We start from the raw sequence: 18,751 nt of genomic DNA, 5'->3' as shown, positions 1-18,751 counted from the left end.
AAACCCAATTATACGACCCAACAATTGCCCTCCTCAGCATCTACCCCAAGAAATAAAAACATGTGTCTACACCAAGCCTTGTAGATCACAGCTCATCACAGCACTATTTACAACAGCTCCCAAGTAGAAACAACTCAAATGTCCATCACCCAAGGAACGGAAAAACAAAATGTGGTCTATCCATACAATGGAATATTATTCAGCCTTAAAAAGGAGTCGAGCACTGATACATGCCGGATGAATGCTGAAAACATTCCGCCAAGTGAAAGATGCCAGACACAAAAGACCACATAGTGTGATTCCATTCATATAAAATGCTCAGAATAGACAAATCCATGGGAGAGAAAGATTTAGCAATTCCAGGGACTCTGTGTGTGTCTGTGTGTGTGCTACTGAGAAGGTAGTTTCCTTTTGGAGGAAAATAATTAAAATGTTCTAAAATTGTGGTGTGGGTTGCAAAACTCTGTGAATATACTAAAACCCATTAAATGATACACTTCAGATGTGTGTGATTCACATTATGTGGTATGTGAATTATATCTCACTAAAGTTGTTGCAAAAAACAAAACCAGTATGCACTGGTGAGTAAGTCTCTGTGATGGATACTCTGCACCTATGCAGAGGGGAGAGCCCAGTTGGCGGGCCCAGGAAGCCTCCAATGGGTGGTGGGGGAGGGGAGGGGCTGACAGGCAGAAATGACAGCCAGGTGTGACATTGCTATACCAGGGCAAACACAGAGAGGAAGGGCTCCTAACCTGGCTCAGGGGCTCAGGAGGAGAAATAAAGCAACGCAGGGACTGGAAAATATTTCAGGCAGAGGGAACAGCAGATGGGAAGGCTTAGAGGCTCAAGAGAGTGTGGCATATTCGGAGGGGAAAAAGGCGGACAGAGAGAGAAAGGAATTCAGGACAAGGACCAGGCTCTGTGAAGAGGAGGCTGGGAAGGGACGAGAGGGAGCAGCCCATAGGCCCACAGGGCCAGTCCTGGTCTCTGAGCATCCCCTTCCCAGAGGCAGAGCCAACACCGGGTCACCTGCCCTGCCCCATCCGCCCTTCCTGGGCTGGGGTGCCTGACATCCCACAAGGGAGGGCATCCAGGCCCACACAGCCAGGGCCCCCTGACCCGCATCCCACCTCCACGTCCCCCTCCCTGCCACCTCTCCCATGCCCTGTGAGCCTTAATCACAGCAGGTGGAAAGGCGAGACTAAATTTTAATAAGTCGTCTCTGGGATGTCTTAAGCTGCATTTAAAAGCTCCTAAGCTTCCCATGAAGGGGGGAGGGGGTACCCGTGTCAGGCAGGGTAAATATTTACGGCTCCACCTGAAAAGCCAGGCCCATTTTTCATGCAGGATTTTAACAATATAGATCACGCCGAGAGAGAGACGTAAAGGGAAGAAAGTGAAACCATGGGCGGCCGCAATGCTGGGGCCCTGAATTATGGATATGAACCTGTCCCCAACATCTTGTTTTTAATTAAAAAGCCCTTTTCAGTAATTCCATTAAGAGGCGGCTGTGGTTTGAGAGTCTCTAGCTTGTTCTCTTTAAATTATGAAATGTTCCGCTGGCCCCTTCCGGTTTCAGGGGCCGGGGATGGGAGTCAGGGAATGCAAGGACTCGGGAAGCCACAGGTCAGGCCTCGCAGGGTCTCTGGGCCCTAAGCCCCCTCACTGCCATTCCGTTTCTCCCCCGCTCCACGCCTCAGCCAGACGCATCACTGTGCACCTCCTGAGCCAGGATGTCCATCTCCACCATCTCTTTACCACCCTCGGTACCAGCGTGAGGTCAGCTTGCGAATGTCTAGTCTACAGAGCAGGGGAGGCTGAGTTGCAGAGAAGGAAAGGGCCAGGCCTGATGTCACACAGCAAGTATGTGGTGGTAGAACTGGATCTCAGACCGAGGACCAGCTGACTCCAAGTCTCCTGCCTGTGGCTCCTTCACCAAGAATGGAGCGAGACTGGAGTCCTCACCCTGTCAACTGGAAGGGCCTGGTGAGGGACTGAATACCTTGGGGCCTGGACCCCCAAGTTGCAGATGTGGGGTCCGGGAAGAGGGATCTCCGAGCAACTGTTCTGTGTGAGAACCCAGGTCAGGAGCTGGGGATTCAGAGCTGAGAGATGCACGCTGGCTATCTGTGAGAAGCACGCAGCTTACCTCCTCCTGGAAGCCTTCTCTGCTTACACCAACCATCATTTCTCCTTCCACCTGTTACCCAGAAACTCATCTCATATTCATCCACCCACCCATCCATCCTTCTACTCATCTAATGGCTTATCCATCCATCTACCCATCCACTCATCCATCCAGCCTTCCAGAAAAAAACAAAAACAAAAAACAAATGCATCTCAAGCCATTACTATGTGTCACTCTATGTGTCTGCCCCGTGCAATTCTCATAGCACCTCTGCCAAGGAAGGGCTGTCACCTCCATTTTACAGATGGAGAAACTGAGGCTCTGAGATGTCTAGATTGCTTGCCCAAAGGCAAGGGGATAAAGAGCTAGTTGCACACATTTAGGAATGGTGATAGTGATTGGCCACTTATGGTGGAGTATCTGGGCCGGGAAAGAGAGATCATCCAATCTTACCAGGTGGGTGGGCTCTTCAATCCCCCTCTCCCCCCACTGCCTGTATAAGCTCACCCAGCCCCTCTCCCCTTGCTCCTAAGCAGGGCGCTGGCTGCCAGGGCCACCTCTTGTCCCCAGAGTGGTTCAGGGAGAGGCAGGCCCCTGATACAGGGTGCCTATTGTGCCCCTCCCGGAGCACAGGCTCCCCATTGTCTGGAGGAGGCTGCAGGTGGGATCCAAGCTGCTCCTGAAGCCCAGCGACGGACATCTGACTTGGGCTGTCACCATTGTGTGGCCACAGCAGCCCTTTGTCTCAGACAGGCTCTTTCTCTTTGCCTGTCCAGTGTTCCCCTACCCCAGCCACGGTGATGCGCACTCAGCATGGTAGAGAGACTTGGGAGGGGTGGGAGAGAGCTCTGGCTGTTTGGGAGATCCCCAAAACATCACATCTCCTCTCTAAGCCTCAGTTTCCCCATCTGTAAAAGGGAGGATCACTCCTGCCATGCCTCACCTGTACTGGAGACAATGGTAGGGAACGTAGGGGGAGTTCTGGGTACAAATTTGGTCCAAACTCTGTTAGTCTCTTGCTGTGTGGCCTTGAGCAAGTCATTTGCCCTCTCTGAATCTGTTTCCACATCTGCAAAGTCAGAATAAAAGAAAAGCCTGCCTCCAAGGAGATACTGTATGCAAAGTGCTTGACACAGGGCCTGAGCTAAGAGACTGAAGTCGCCATTTCCATTGTCACCATGGTGGCAGCAACAGCCCTCTGAATGCTGCAGAGCTCCGTGCCATTCAGGCATTCTGCTATTTCTGCTGCTCTTTCAAATCAGCAAGCCCCTGCTTAGGTCGTCTTATGCCTCAGCCCAGAGAATTTGAGTAACACCTCTAAGGTCACACAGCGAAGGGTCATCAGTGAGGCTCACCGATCCTGCCCTGAGTTCCTTCTTTCTCAATATAGCCCCTCTCAGGGGAAGCACCTCCTGGACACAACAAGGTGACCCATCTTGTTGTAAGATATAGATTGTGTCACACAGACATGCACCAGCCACTCGGATGGTGACACAGGACATGGACTATGTCACACAGACAACTTAGAGTCACACAACTGTGTCCTAGAGTCATGGGCTCATGTCATCCCAACAGACACAGTGACCATGGCATTGGCTGGCACCCCATGCCCCTTCCCACAGGGGGAGGAATCTACCCAGGCAAGGGGACATGCCCTCTGGGAGCTTGTGTCTCTGCTGTCCACACTCTGGAAGCCAGAATCCCAGAACTCCCTCCTCCAGCAGCCTTGGGTCCACTTCCAAGGCCTGGAGGGCCCTTTCCCAAAGTCCATCTGAGGAGAAACCTGATAACTGTGTGAGCACCCCCAGGCCCCAGAAGGTGGTCGAGGAGTGGCCATTGAGGGAGTTGATGTGGATTAAGCTTGATCTGGAAGGCTGGTGTCTGGTGCGTGTGCATGAAGCCCTTTCCATTCTGGTCACAGCCTGTGTTGGGAAGAGAAGCCCTGGCGGTCTGGTGCTAGGGTCTCCGTGTGCACCCTGATCTAGACTCTGGGACTCTCTCCAGCTTCAGATTCCATCAGGCCCATGACAACGTAACCTGCCATAGGACCCCCTACATCACCCAGGCATTACAAGCCAAGCCCTGGACCATTGCAGGACTGAGCAGATGATCCTGCCTAGCCAAGGGCTCAAGTTCATCAGGAACAACTGACAGCGCAGAGGCCCTACCAGGCCGGGGTCCAAACCCTGACTCTGATACCAGCTGTGTGACATCTGGAAAGCTATTGAGACTCTCTCAGCCTTAGTTTCCATTCTTTTGAAAACTGGAGATAAACCTGCTTCCTAGGGATGTTGCTGGGATCTACTCTAATCATGGCTTTGTGTTCTCCCTGTACCCAAAGGCTACAAATATGTCCTTGGCCAGTCCTGGGGAAGCATTCATTGAATGAATGATTTTTGAAACAATCTAAAATGTGGGACGGAAGGAAGCCCAGCTCCCAGCTCCTGAATCCCTCCTTCCTCACAGCCACAGGCCCTCCCTGGGCGGGACCCTGCTCTGAGCTCCTCCCAAGCTGCAGGAGGCCCAGACACATGTTCTGAGGGGGCATTATCTGTGCTCAGTTGACTGTAAACGTTTAAGCAGAATTGACTGTGTACTCAGCCACTTTCAAACACAACTAATCTTCATCGGGGCGACGGGAAGTGAAATATGTTATTGTCGGCAGCAGTAAATTACCCGTGCCAGAGCTGGCTCGTGAGGCATTACAGGCCGTGGCCAGCGCACTCCTTCACCGGGCCGCCACCCATCCGCAATCCATTACGGCAAACAGCCCTGGTCACCTCCTCACCAGCCCCAGGGATATGGGGCCAGCTGCCAGCTGCCCACGCCTGGCCCCGCCCACCCTGTGCAGCTGGAGGAGAAGCAGACGGAGGGGGCAGGGCCTGGTTTTGTTCCCACCCTGCTTCCCAGATGCCCGGGCAAGAGACATGAGAAGACCTTTGCCCGGTAGATTCTTGAAGGTAGGCCACCAGATGATGGGGAGATGGAGGCCTACACAAGTTATGGGATTTGGTCCAAGGCCTCTGAGCCTCAGTTTCTGCTTTTGTAAAATAGGGTTCATTCATTGTTTTCTGTTTTTGCAAATCTCTTTAATGTCCGGCTTAAGTCAAGACAGCTGGATTCTCAGATCTGCTTCTGCATTCTATCTGTTGAGTCTCGGTTAAAGTAGGTGAAGAATACATGGCCTCATGCAAACATGTATCTAGATAAGGGGCGAGGATGCCAATCGCCTTCCCAGATCCCTGTAGATACTGACTGTTCTTGGATACCGAACCCAAACTCCACACGTGGTAGTTTACCATCAGCTACTATATGGTCCCGTAAACCACGTCAGTTAGCTTTCACACACTGCTAATTTAAAACCCATCTGTCTATTTTGCACTTTAAATAGCTCTTTTACTCATTTTGTAATATTACGCATTGGTCATTGGGAAAATATTGATTACTGAGTTATGCAGCTCCTCCAAATGTTGACATATTTCCTTATACAACATCAAAAAGAAAAAAGAAAGGTCACATTCGCTAATATTACTACCGATCTCTTCGGGAAAGTCTTTATGGAGGAAGCTGTCAAACCCACAATGACAGAGACAAGTTCTCCGAAATTCTAATTTTTGCTGGAAAATCAAATTTGAGCATCGGCAACAAATACTGTCAGTTGACAGGCAACTTTGTTCGTGTTCAAGAAAATATCTGCCAGTGGCCACAGCTGGAAAGGCTACCGCCGGTCTGTCAGCTGCTATTTCCAATGGAAACGATGTTGTGTGCAGTAAAGTGGCCGGGGGAGCTCGCAACATGGTCACATGGTGCCTTTCTGACACAACAGACGGTACAGTGAGGGCCTTTACGTGCTCACCTCCTCTTGTTACCCAGAGTATTTCAAAGAGGTGGACTCAGAGGTTGAGATTTTTTTTTTAATTACTGATTTTTACTTTTCATCAAGGACACGCTTAAGTGAAGCTGGCTTTTATGTTTTTAACTGAGAGAGTGTTTAAGTAAAGAATGTAACCATCTCTGTGATAGTCTGGTGCCTAGGTTAATCACCCCAGGGTGGCCAGGGCTGTCAGAAGACTCGGATGGGTGAAAGGACCTTCATAAACTGCTCCACATCCTCAGGCTCCTCCACCCCCAGCCCCATCATCTGGGGCCTCCTCCCCATGTGGGGACCCCAGGCTGGGCTCCTACCCTAATTCCAATTCTACTTGAGGCTGCGATGAAAATGTTTGGCTTCTTTAAAACCCTGCTCAAAGGCAGCTTCTTCCTGAAGCCTTCCTGAACAGAAGCTCTTGGCGGGGATCTTGTCTTTTTCCTCTGAACCTCCTGTCCATTCAGCAGCCCCCTTCCAGCCTCACGGCATTCTGAGCACCCTGCCTCAGACACAATAGCCCTCCACAGAGCCAGGCTGAGCTGAAGGAATGGGATGGAAAGTGTGACTTGGCTAATGGCTAGGGGTGGTTGGTGACACTGGCTAAGTGGTGACACTGGCTAACTGGCATATCCTGCTATGAATCCCAGAACATGGGCATAACCCCAAGAGCTGAGTACAAGGGATCAACACCTGGGTGGGCCTGGAACAGGTGGGGCCTGCAGGAGATGAAGGGGTTACAAGTTCTCTGAAGACTGATCTAGATTAATTGTGACCTTGATGAAACTTACCTTCAGGGTCCTTCTTGCTGTGCTTCCTTTGGCAAACCACTTAACCTCTCTGGGCTTCTGTTTCTCATCCTTCAACTAACGAGGTTAGACCAATCCCTTAGACTCCTTACAGCTCCAAAATTCTATGAGTCAATGATATTCACAAGCTAACAGTCCATGATGCTGACACTCCAACTTCCTGTGAGAGGAATATTCAAGCTTTCCGGTTCACTGACATTTCAACGCAGCATGATGCTGACATTGAAATGTTCTCTGACATCATCCAGTGATACTGACATCAAACAGTCTATAACGCTAACATGTGAAAAGACCCATTATGCTGACATTCAAACGTGCTGTTGCTGACATGGAACACTCTATGACATCAGTGTTAATTGAGTGCCAGTTATGTGCCGGTCATGCCAACGACCCGGGGAAACGTTTGAGTCCGTACATTGTCTTGTCTCAGAACTCTCCTTTCCAGGAATCGAGATTCCCAGGGTGGCACCAAAGAATGGCTTGGGGGGACTTTATCTGTCCCCCATTCCCCCAAAGAATCTTATACAAGGGATTGGTGTGGTGTCAACATAATACAAATGTAGCTTTAACACAGTCCTATGATCCTACTTCCAACCAGATTCTACCCCCCTAAAAATCAAGAGCATCATCACTATAGCCTCAGTTCCCTAAGATTCCCCTGTTCCCATTTTCCATCCAGGCCCACACCAACTGGAACAGGCTGGCGGGGGCAAAGGACATCGAGGAGAAATCAAGGTTCAGGGCACGACCCACAAAACGCCATAGGAGGCATGCCCTGGAACTGTGGCTCAGCCCCCTCCTCCTGCCCCCTGGTCCCTCTGGCTGTGGCTCCTGGGGGGCCTCCAGGGGAGGGGGAGTCACCATGGTGACACCTGCTCCCACCCCCAGGCCGCTGCCCAGACAACGATTCCGAGCTCTGAATTGGCTTTGCCTCTCTTAAAAAAAAAAAAAAAAAGAAAGAAAAGAAAAGAAATTCCTGCAAGTTGAACAATCCTCGTGTTGGATTTGGGAGATGTTATTCCTAGTGACAGACAAGGGCAATTATCTGCAATCCGCCAGCAGTTTTAGCCTAATTTCATTACTGCTGTGCAATTCTCCCTGAGCTGCTAGTCTATCAATGTCTTGCAGAACGGATTAGTGGGCACTTTCTTCATCTTCAAATGAATTTTAGCTGTCATGCCCTTGATGAATAGAGCAGGGACAGGCGGCTGACCTGAGCCAGGGTAGTGGCCAGGGGGCAACAGGCAGGTGGCCTCGGGGCCTGGCAGGAGGTGAGACAGTGAGGGGGAGACCAGAAAGTAAAAGGACAGGAGGCACCTGAGCAACCCAGCCTTCCTGGCTCTCCCACATCCAGGACTTAGGGCTGCATGGACCCACCTCCTGGGGCTTGGCGCACTGAGCCCAGCTTATAGGGACAGCGTTCCGGTCCTGGGCTGAGAGCACAGGAGGGGGCTCTTCCTCACCCTGCAGCCCTCTGGGTTGCACCCTCACCATAGCACCCAGACCTCTGGAGACTCCAGCTTCAGGTCTGCCTCCCTAAGACACTGTGGACCTCTCAAGATTAGAGTCCAGCCCTGTCTTGTCACCGCTGTGTCCCCAGGACCCAGCTCGGAGGAGATGCTCTGTTAAGTTATGTTGTAGGAGAAATGATTCTCAGTTTCGCTGCAGCTTGGGCTGGGGCCTGGCACGGGCCTGGCACATGGCAGGAGCCCAATCACTGTTGGATGAATGGGTGAAGCTTAATAGAAAGAGAGTGGAGAGGAGAGGAAGCAAGTGCTTTACAGAGCACCTACTATGTGTCAAGCACTGTGCTAGGGCCCTTGCTGATGCGGCCTCGTTTAATCTCAGCAGTGAAGCCACTAAGCCCAGGACAGAAGTTGGGAACTGATGAATCCAGGCCTGTCTGGCCATCCTCTGCAACTCCCAGGGAGCACTGTTTCAGGAGCATGAGATTCTTATGGGCAGAGTGGGGCCCCGTGTAGAGAGGGGAGAAGCCCGGGAAGAGGCAGGGTAAGATTGGCAACATGTGGTGAAATCCATGCCTGCTTCAGACCCCCTTTTCCGCACTCCCACCCAGAAGCTTCTCCTCCTCCCCATACTTATCCAAAGTCCTAGGAAGAGGGGCTGTGGGGTTTTATCCCCTTGACTCCCACCTGCTAGTCCTCCCTTTCCAGCCTGGCTCTGTGCCCCGGGAAGCTGACCTCCACGGGCTGCCCCAGTTTCTGGCTTCCAAAGGGATCATCCGACTGGAGGCTGGAGCAGGAGAGGGAGAGGCTGGGGTATGTGTGCCCAACTCTGCCTGCCTCAGCATGGCATTCCTGGCAGTAGCCAGAGACCCCTCAAGTCCACAGCCCCCGCCCAGAGGTGCTCCTTCCAAGGCTCCCTTAGTACCGGGCTCTCCTAGCTCCATTTCTGCTCCTTCTGGTCTAAAGGACTCTGCTGGGTCTCCACATCCCTGTCTGGCTGACACCTCTCTCTTACTCCCTTAACTGAACTCTCTCTTTACTTGTACCATTTCGGTGGCACGCCATGTCCAGCAGGATGCTGACGGATGCGGGTCGGGTGGGACTCTAGGAGCTCACTGGGACAGCAGCTTCCATTCCCTCCATCCCTGCTCGGTGCCTGGTGCTGGCTGGGCCACAGGCCCACTGGAAACTCCCAGCTGCTCAATGGGACAATTTCCAGAGGATCGAAGAGTCCAGGAGACTAGCCAGGGCACCCAGAAGGGAGGAGGGGCAGTCAGGATTTGAACCTTTGTTCGCCTGAGCCCCAGCCCTGTCATTTTAATCCCCACACTGCATGCACTCAACTCTTTGTCCAGAAACCGGAGCCAGCAGAAAGCTCTTTGGGGCCATATGCTGATGATGCTTCAGAAAGACCAGATGTTGTTCTTTGCCCTTGAAAGGCAGCCAGGGTGATTCCTTTACGCTTCCTCAGCCCCCAGCAGGCTGCCACGTCAGCAAAGGGAAGCCAAGACCAAGAGAAGAGGGGCTCCCTCCATCGCAGCCACCCCACTAGCCCCCCAACCCCTACCCAGAGAGGCTACTGCTCTCCTCCCAGATCTTCCAGGAGCAGAAGGAAGATCCCTGGCCCAGGAGAGCCTAACCCCCATTTTACATGTGGGCAAACTGAGGCTCAGAGAGGCAAAGGGACTTGCTCAATGCCAACAGGATGTCATGCAGAGCTGGCCCCAACCCAGGAAGCTGGCCAGCCTTCCTCAGGGCAGGAGAATGAAGCTCAGACCAGCCAAAGCCAGGCTTCCTTCCCCCACTTTCAAGTTCCAGCCCTCCCTGCAGGCACCTGAGAGACTCTCCCAAGTTATCGATCGCCAGGGCAGCCTCAAGTCAATAAGGTGCACTTTGCTAATTAATCTTTTCCAGATAATTGCAGGAAATTATTGGTTGGTGTGAAGTGGGGAAGGGGAGGCAGCCTCTGTTCCCCCACCTGCCCAGAACAGCTTCTGGCAGAGCCTCTGCCCAGCCTCCAGCTCCTTCCCCACCTCCCCCTCCCTGGAATCTAGGGCCGATGAGCCCTGCTTTCTCCTGTCCCCTGCCCAGCACCCCCAACCAATGTCCATAGTATAGGATTCCTACCAGGCCAGCTCTCATAAGGCTCTGGAACACAGGGGGAAACACTGGGAGCAGGGATGGCTCCAGGTTCAAATCCCAGCTCTGGCAATTGCTAGCTGTGCAACCTTGGACGAGTTACTGGCTGCTTCTAAAGACAAAACAAAAGAAGGCATTTCAACACTGATTGACTACGACCTCTAGGACTTTTGCTGCATTCCAGGTACTGTTCGGCATGTCTGATAGGTGCTATTATTACGATTCCCATTTTACAGAAAGGAAAACTGAGGCACTAAAATGCAGTTGCACAGAGAGTGAGAGGTGGAGACTGAATCCCTGTTCAGGACCCTGGATGCCAAGCTCCACCTCATGTGGTGTTGCCAAGCTGAGCATACACCCAGCATAGAGCCGAGTCACCGGGAACAAGCCCTGCCCATCTCAGAAGCCAGGGGCACAGCATGGGGTGGGAAGGAGATGGGAGTGGAGTGCTAGAGATGGCACAGGCCTCAGAGGCACCCATGGCTACCTCCTCCAAGCCCCCTCACCTCCAACCCTGGGCCCATCTCAAAGCGCCTGAGGGAGCCATTGGGCTGGGGTGGACTCAGGGCACCTGGGGCCTCCCCTTAGGTCCCACTGTAATTAATCAAAAGGACACTCCTGGATAGTTTCCATCCCTTTGGGGTTTTCTCCCTTTCTCCCAGATATCATTTAATATATCACCTCGCTGGGCCGTACATACCTGCTCCTAATAAACCTCTAAGACTTTAATGAACTAAATAGCAAATTACTTTTTTATTCAAGAATGAAATTTCATCATATTCATAATTCATATTTTATTTCAGACATCTGCTGCTGATTACATTACATTTAACTAAAATTAGATGATGCTCAGAATGCAATTAAGGTTCTGCCAAATTCTTCGGCCCACCAATGCCAGCGGAGCTCAGCGGGGGCCGCTAGGAACCTAATATGTAATTAGGAGCTATTTTCTAGCTGTTTTTAAAGTCTGAAAATTAGCTGCCTTTATTAATCACACAGACAAATATAAAGTGGAACCAACGCTCGCTGAAATTTCTAAAAGGGATTTTTTGTTTAATTATACACCACAGAGCACTGTGACTCGTTTTGCATGTTGATTTGTTGTGCAGTGACATTTTGACAACTGGTTCTCAATTTGTCTGTCGTAGTTAGGCAACAACAAAGCCGACGGTAATACTTTAACTTTCAAAACCTTCAGTGTGCCAGGGAGAGGGAGAATGGCATTCCTTGCTGTGGGCCCGGAGCTCAGGCTCTCGAAGCTATGGGGGTCAGAGACACAGGGGCCGGTAGGAGAGGGACGGAGGGGAGCTCATCAGACAAGCTCGGGGGGCAGGTAGCTGGAGCACTGGACCCGGCTCTGAGGGTGGCTAAGAGGAAGACCCCCTCTCTGGGCCTCAGTTTCCTCCTGTGCACCTGGAGGGGTTTAGATTCTGAGATCTCTAAGGAGCTTTCATAGGTTAAAATTCTTTTTTCCCCTGTTGGTCAGACCCTGTTCTAGTGTCTTCACATACTATCATTTAGGCTCTCGCAGCTCTGAGGGAGATCTTTTATTATCTCACTGAACAGAGGATGAAACTGAGTCTTGGTGAGATTTGATGACTTGTCACCAGCCATCTGTTAGATTTGATGACTTGTCACCAGCCATCTGTTGGACGCACCAGAACTCAAACTCTGATCCTGTTGACTCTATAGAGTCCCTGGTCTTAACTACTGTATTCACCGGCCTGGCTCAGCAGCTCTGAGCAGAGTGGCTCCCGTGGCCTCGGTTCCCATGAGTGCGGCTTGGACATGCTGGAGCAGCTTTTCAAGGCCTCGGTCTGATGCTGTAACCAGATGACCTTGCCCTTGCCCATCTGAAACTGAGTGCCCCACCTGCAGCCCTGCTGGGGCCAGGAAGGGGTGTGCAAAGGAAATTGTGGCAAGGAGCAGCTCAGGGTCCCTGAGAAGGTCTTCAGCCCCTGCGCAGCCCAGAGCCCACCCTATACCCTCGGAGGCCCCCTGTGCTGTCCAGAGAGTTCTCAGGACAGGGGACCTGCCAAGGGGCTCAGTTGCACAATAACAACAACAACAGCAATAATAAGAGCAGACAGCTTCACTCTACATGCTAGGACTGTGTGACACTTTGTGCCTGCACTGTCCCACAAACCTTACAAGGTAGTTTCACAGCCAGACTTGGGGTAGTAAACCCGGGTTCAAACCATTTCTGCCACTTCCTGGCCGTGGTGGTCTTGGCCAGGCTGCCTCACCTCTCTGAGCCTCGGTGTCCACATCACGTGAGGATCCTGACAGCCCCCTGATCTCCAGGCTCCAAAGAGGACAGATCAGGATAATGGGTACTCGGTCTGGATGAAGCCTCGACCAGAAGAAGCCACCTGTTACCACCCCATTAGACGCATGGGGTCACTGAGGCTCTGCAGGGTGACGTACTTGCCCTAAGGTGCATGTCGCTGAGCTAGCACTGTACCCAGGCGGTCTGATTTCACAGCCCATGCTCTCACCCTGGTACCCTGATGCCTCCCCCCTCCTGCCCAGGGAGGGTGGGAGAAGGGCCTGAGGGTCCCAGGTGGGACCCGGGCTTCCCCATTTGGCCAACATCCTCTCCTGTCTCTCATCTCCTCTTGCCCCCGGGAGGGAGCGCCAAGCAGGGCTAAAGCCAAGGCACGGTGGAGCCACCATGGGGGTCTCTGCCACCACTGACCCCCGTCTGGCGGAACCAGTACCTACCACCTGCCAAAACCTGTTCTCAGCAGCCAGCCCTGAGCCTTCCTCCCGCTCCCAGACTCGCCTGATGAAAATGCCAGCGGAGAAAAGGAGGTTTTTTTGGGTGACAATGAAACTGTCAATAAAATCTCAAACGCAAGGATAGGCAATGACTATTTCACTTACTCTGACAGTTGAGATTTTGCTGGGGAAGGAAAGTGACAGGCATCTGCTGACATCCACACCACTTCTTTAGGAGAAGAACCCATGGGACAGGTGGCCCCAGGGACCTGCCTCGCCTAGGTGCCATTCGGGCCGGGGTGCTGCGGTTGTCAGAGGAGCTGGGGTCAGCCACAAAGAAGAGGCAGGAGGCCCCCGGTTCTACCTACTCATTTGTTCCTCCTATGACTCCCCTCAGAGCACTGACATATCCCTGGTTCTGTGCTGGGGCCACAGAAACAGAGATGAATCAGAAAAACTTGTGCCCTTGAGTGTTATGGCTTCAGTTGTGTCCCCGCAAGAGAGATGCTGACGTTCTAACCCCTAGTACCTAATGAATGTGGACTTATTTGGAAATAGGGTCCTTGTTGTAGATGCCAGCAAGTTGAGGTTGCTTGGGTGGACCCTAACCCAGCGTGACGAGTGTCCTTATAAGAGCAGGAGATGTCATGTGAAGATAGAGACACGTGGGGAGAAGGTGGCCATGTGATGACAGAGGCAGGCATTGGAGGGACACAGCTGTGAACCAAGGGCCACCAAGCTGGAAGGGATGAGGAAAGAACGAGAAAGGATTCTACCCAGACTCTTAGAAGGAATAAGGCTCTACTGACATCTTAATTTCAGACGTCCAGCCCCCAGAACAGGGAGAGAACACACTTCTGTTGTTGGGAGCCTCCTCGCTTCGGTACTGGGTTATATCAGCCCAAGGAACTAATTCAAGGGCTTTCATGCCAACTAGGGAGTCAGCCTAAGGGCACCAGCCCTGGCAGGGGATTATTGAAGAAGGGGCATACCTGGTCCCTGAACAGGGGAGACAAGCTGGACTCCAAGACAGAAAGGCCCTCCAAGCACCCACATAATCCTCCAATCTGTTGCCTTCTCTCAATTGGTCCCCAATGCCACTGTCCTATTCTGGCCATTGCCACCTCTCACCTCTCCCTCCATCAGCCATGCTACAGCCAGAGGACTTTCTCAAGCACAACTGAGACCTGCTCTCAGGTGCCTGATACCCACTCTGGCTCCCTGGGACCTTCAGGATAAACCCTGCTTCTTGTCCGTGCCGAGGTCTTGCCTCATACCACGAGAACCATCTGAACACTGAACAATCTGTGGCTTCCTGGCACCTACCTGCTCCAGTACTGCTCACCTCAGGGCCTTTGCTGCCTAGAATGCCCTCATTTACCTTCCAGGTCAGCCAAAATTCTGCCCAGGCACTTCTTCCTCCAGGAAGCCCTTCCTGATCACCTTCCTATACTCCAGGCTGCCACCCTCCACCCACCCCCAGGCTCCCATGGAAACTTGGAATCAGCAGTTCTTTACTGTCATCGTCAGTTTTCTTCACTGGCTCTGCCATGAATCCTGGATGGTAGAGGCATGTTTTGTTCACCTGTGACCCCAGTGCAGAGCTCAGGCTCAGGTAGTACACTCACCTGCTATCTCAGCCCCAGCCATACTCAGGCCTTGGCCAGCAAGGCGGCTCTGAAAACAAATGCTGGCTTAGCCATCTAGACCAGGGCTTGCTAGTCTTCTGCTTGTGATGCTCTGTGAGATCGGCCAGGGTCAGGGAAAGGAATCTGGCTTTGTAGGGAGGGGGAGGTGAAGCGAGGTCCAAGGATCTGGGCTTGAATCCTACTTACCAGCTGGCTGGTCTTGGGACATCATTTCATCTCTCTGAGCCTCAGCATCCTCCTTAGTGAAGTGGGAACAGCAATACCTACAACATGGAGTCTAACTGTAGCCATTATCAATAGTTTTTATTATAATGATGTTTGATCCATTATAACAATAATGGTTATCTTGTGGATTTCTGTTTCCAAAATCCAGGTGTTGTTCAAGGCCAGTTTCCCTGACCAAGTCCTCAGGACCATGGATCATATAAGCACCTTGTGAGAAAGTCCAGGTTCTGTTGGCCACTTAATTCTTATAACTTTTTACATATTAATATATCAACCTCCCAACTCGATGATATCTCCCTTATCAGTAGGGACCATGTCATACTTCAGGGGCTCTGGAGGGACTCCACAGTGCTGGTTGAGTGATTTGACTGCCCACCCAGGGCCTAATAAAAACCTGAGACAATCCGGGCACTTGAGTTGAGGAGCCAACTGCAGAGCAATGATTGCAGACTGGAAAGGGGTCAGGCAGACCTGTGTTTCCACCGGCCGAGACTGAGGTCTAGCTAGCCATTTCACCTCTCTGAGTCTCGGTTTCCCCCTTTGCAAACTCAGGACAGAATACCCACTTCTCAGGTTGTCAGGAGCAGCATACATAAGGTGCCTGGCACACAAGACTGTAGATGAAAGAGCAGTCTCTAACCCGAGTCCTGGGTTTCACCCCAGCTCCATTCCCTACTGGTTGAGTAATGGTGGGCATGCCCTGCAGTAAGTGGTGGTTGTCATTTAATTGCACTGAGTTTTATAAATGTCTAGACCTGCACTCCTCCAGGGCTAAGGGGCTCCCAAGGTCTGGTAAATGGAGTGAGAAAGAGGGTGCCGATGGGTGCTGGAGCAGCACTCCCTCTGCCAATGGGGACATCTCCTATGCCTAGGGAACTTCCAGTCATCACTTCAAAGGACTTTGGAAACGCTACTTGGCTCACCAACATACTGGTTGCTGGGACAGGGAAGCTCTGTGGAGGCCTTTCTGTTCCTAAGTGAAGGAGGAAAAGACTGACCTTCTTGGTCAAACCCCATTGGAGGGCTGAAGAGGCGGGCTCGGGGCAGCCCGGGTTCCTGAGCTCAGCAGGGCAGCCACAGTGCAGCCAAGAGGGGCCGCTTTCTGTCTACTTTCTTTCTCACTCATTCATTCACTTATTTATTCTTATCATGTGCTGGCACTGTGCTAGACTTGGGGAGACCATCGTGAACAAGACAGCCACAGTGCCTGCCCGCAGGGAGCTGGCTGTTTACTGGGGAGACAGGTGATGTAACAAAAAATGAATGCACAGGTGGGAAATAAGACAAAGGAAAGATGGGGGGAGGGGGTTTCAGGCAGAGGGAACAGCAGACAAAGGCCCTTGGATGGTACATAAAGGTGACTGGCATCATCATCGTCGTCTTCACTCTCATCTGTCCTGCACTCCATGTGTCCTCATGAGCCACTGTGAGTTCATGTTTATTGTCTCCCACCCTGGAAGGTGAAAAGGCAGCCATGAATCTGTTTGGCCCACAATTATATCCTTGTCGCCCAATCATGTTTGTTGAGTGAATATGCAAAACGAATACCCAGGCAGGCACTGTGCTACCTGCCCTACATCCATTACTTTACTGAATGCCCACTGTCACCTTCCAGGTTGGTTGTCTCCATGTTCCAGATAAAGATACTGAGGCTCAGAGAGGTGAAGTCACTTGTCCAAGGCCACACAGCCAGCAAGCAGCAGACCTGGGATTCAAAGTCGGTGCTCTCTAGGCTCTTTTGCTCCACTGCCCAGGCATGAAGCAGGGTTGGAAGGCGTATGTGTGTGTGTGTGTGTGGGGGGGTGCAGCAGACAACAGGGCCCCCAGCACCACCTACTGAAAGCAGGTCAAGGGGGACAGCACTGCAGGCTCCATACATAACGTGGGTCCTGGGCCCTGTTGGTGGTTTAGCAGCCCGAGTGTGTGTGTGTAATACAAACAGCCCTAATCCCCTGTCAGTTAAACTGGATATCAGAGGAGACAAGCTTCCGAGCGGGAGGCCTAATTGAATCGAATTGAAAAGGCGGAATGGGCGGCCAGGCTGAGGAGGCGGGATGCCGGAGCGGAGCGAGCAGGTGCTGCTGGGCAGCTGTCTGGGTCTCGCCTGCCCTGGTCCAGGGGGCACTCCAGCCGCCGCTGCCGCAGGGAGCCGGGCCGGGGTGGGGGGCACACCGAGCCAGGGCACTCCACCCCTTTCGGGCTCCCCTCTATCTGCTGGCTCTGCCATTTTCTCTCCATCGCTGACCCTTTTTCTGTTCTCTGTTATCTCGAATAATGTCACTGCCTCTTTAGAATCTATTCATCAGAGCAGAAAGAAGCCAATGCTGACACTGATAAAAAAAAAAATACCATCTGTGCCTCATGGGGAAGAGCTCTCAACCCCACCTCTGGCGCCAGCCCCGCCCCCACCCGCCTGCCTGCCATTTCACGGGGCACCCAGGGGTAATCAGATTCCACCGGGGGCGGGGTGCCCTCCCACAGGTGGTGCCCCCACTCCCGCACCCAGGCTCCACAGCCAGGGAGACTGGCTCGGAAAGAGCTCTCAGCCCTGGGTGAACATCTGTCTGCCGATGAGCTCGATTTGGCCATTTTTTAAAAAAATTGATTATTCTTTATTGGTTGCCTAATTTAAAAACCACAGTATTTTATCAAACATCCAGATTTCTGAATTCTCTTTGAAAACCACATAGAAACAGTGGGTTATGGTGGGTCTACTACCTCACAGGGCGACAACTGGCCAGAGCTTTGGGGGGAGGGGTGGTACTGCCTCCTCCCCGCGCCATCTGCCATCCCCCATCCCCAGCCTGACTCCTGAACGCTTGCGCTTGCAGGCTGGAGACCCCTGAGTGGGTGGGGTTCCTCAGACTGGTGCTGACCACACCTTGGGCTGGAAATAATATCAAGAATGATAGGAGGCCAAGGCCTAAGCATAAGTCACATAGCATTTCAGAAATCTCTGACTCCTGGGCAGTGCTCTCCCAAGCCATACAAGGCAGGTGGGGAGATGGGGGTCCTGACTATATGGCCCTACCCACCCCTCCTGCAATCCCATTAAAGCCATTAGGACTCCTGCATCTGAGTGCCACCCCCCCACCCCCGGGAGCAGGCTCTCATCCGAGCTCCCAAAGGGCATTGGCAGAGGCACCAGCATCTCCAGGGCAAGGACTCATCAGGTCAATACGCTCCTGCCTCCTTTCCTGGCCTCGGAATGCCCACCTCCACCCTGCCCTCTCAGCTGGTCACGAACTGAGTCAGAGCCGAGTGTGAACCCCAGCTCTGCTGCAAACTCGTGTGAGCACCGGCAGGTCGCTTCCCTTCTCCATGCCTCAGTTTCTCCGTCTGCAGAATGTAGGTCCTTGTGGCACTATCAGGGAATGCTCTTGATGGAAGGACATTCCCTCTGAAATGGTGGACTGGCCTCTCTGAGGCAGATGGCAGGACATGGGACCTGGGGGTAAGTAAGAGCCCTCCAATGCCTGCGAAGACAAGGCCAGGTGTGCACTGACAGGTGCTGATGTGGGCCTGCAAGGGGGCCATTACGTACTCTCCGTACCACCCCAGCCCAGCTATGATACAGAACTCCCCTGCTCCGTGAAAGTCAGGGCACAGAGCAGACACAGCCATCCTGGCAACAGAAAACAAGTGCTTGTTCCAGCGGAGCTTCTCCTCCAGGGTCACATCCCCTACGTCCCATACCCATGATAACTACTGGATGGCACCATGCACCTGGGACCAACTCAGCCAAA

This window comes from Saccopteryx bilineata, chromosome 2 (assembly GCF_036850765.1).
Source record: "Saccopteryx bilineata isolate mSacBil1 chromosome 2, mSacBil1_pri_phased_curated, whole genome shotgun sequence".
Taxonomy (NCBI): domain Eukaryota; kingdom Metazoa; phylum Chordata; class Mammalia; order Chiroptera; family Emballonuridae; genus Saccopteryx; species Saccopteryx bilineata.
The sequence above is the reverse complement of the archived record's forward strand: the minus strand, read 5'-3'. Positions refer to the sequence as shown.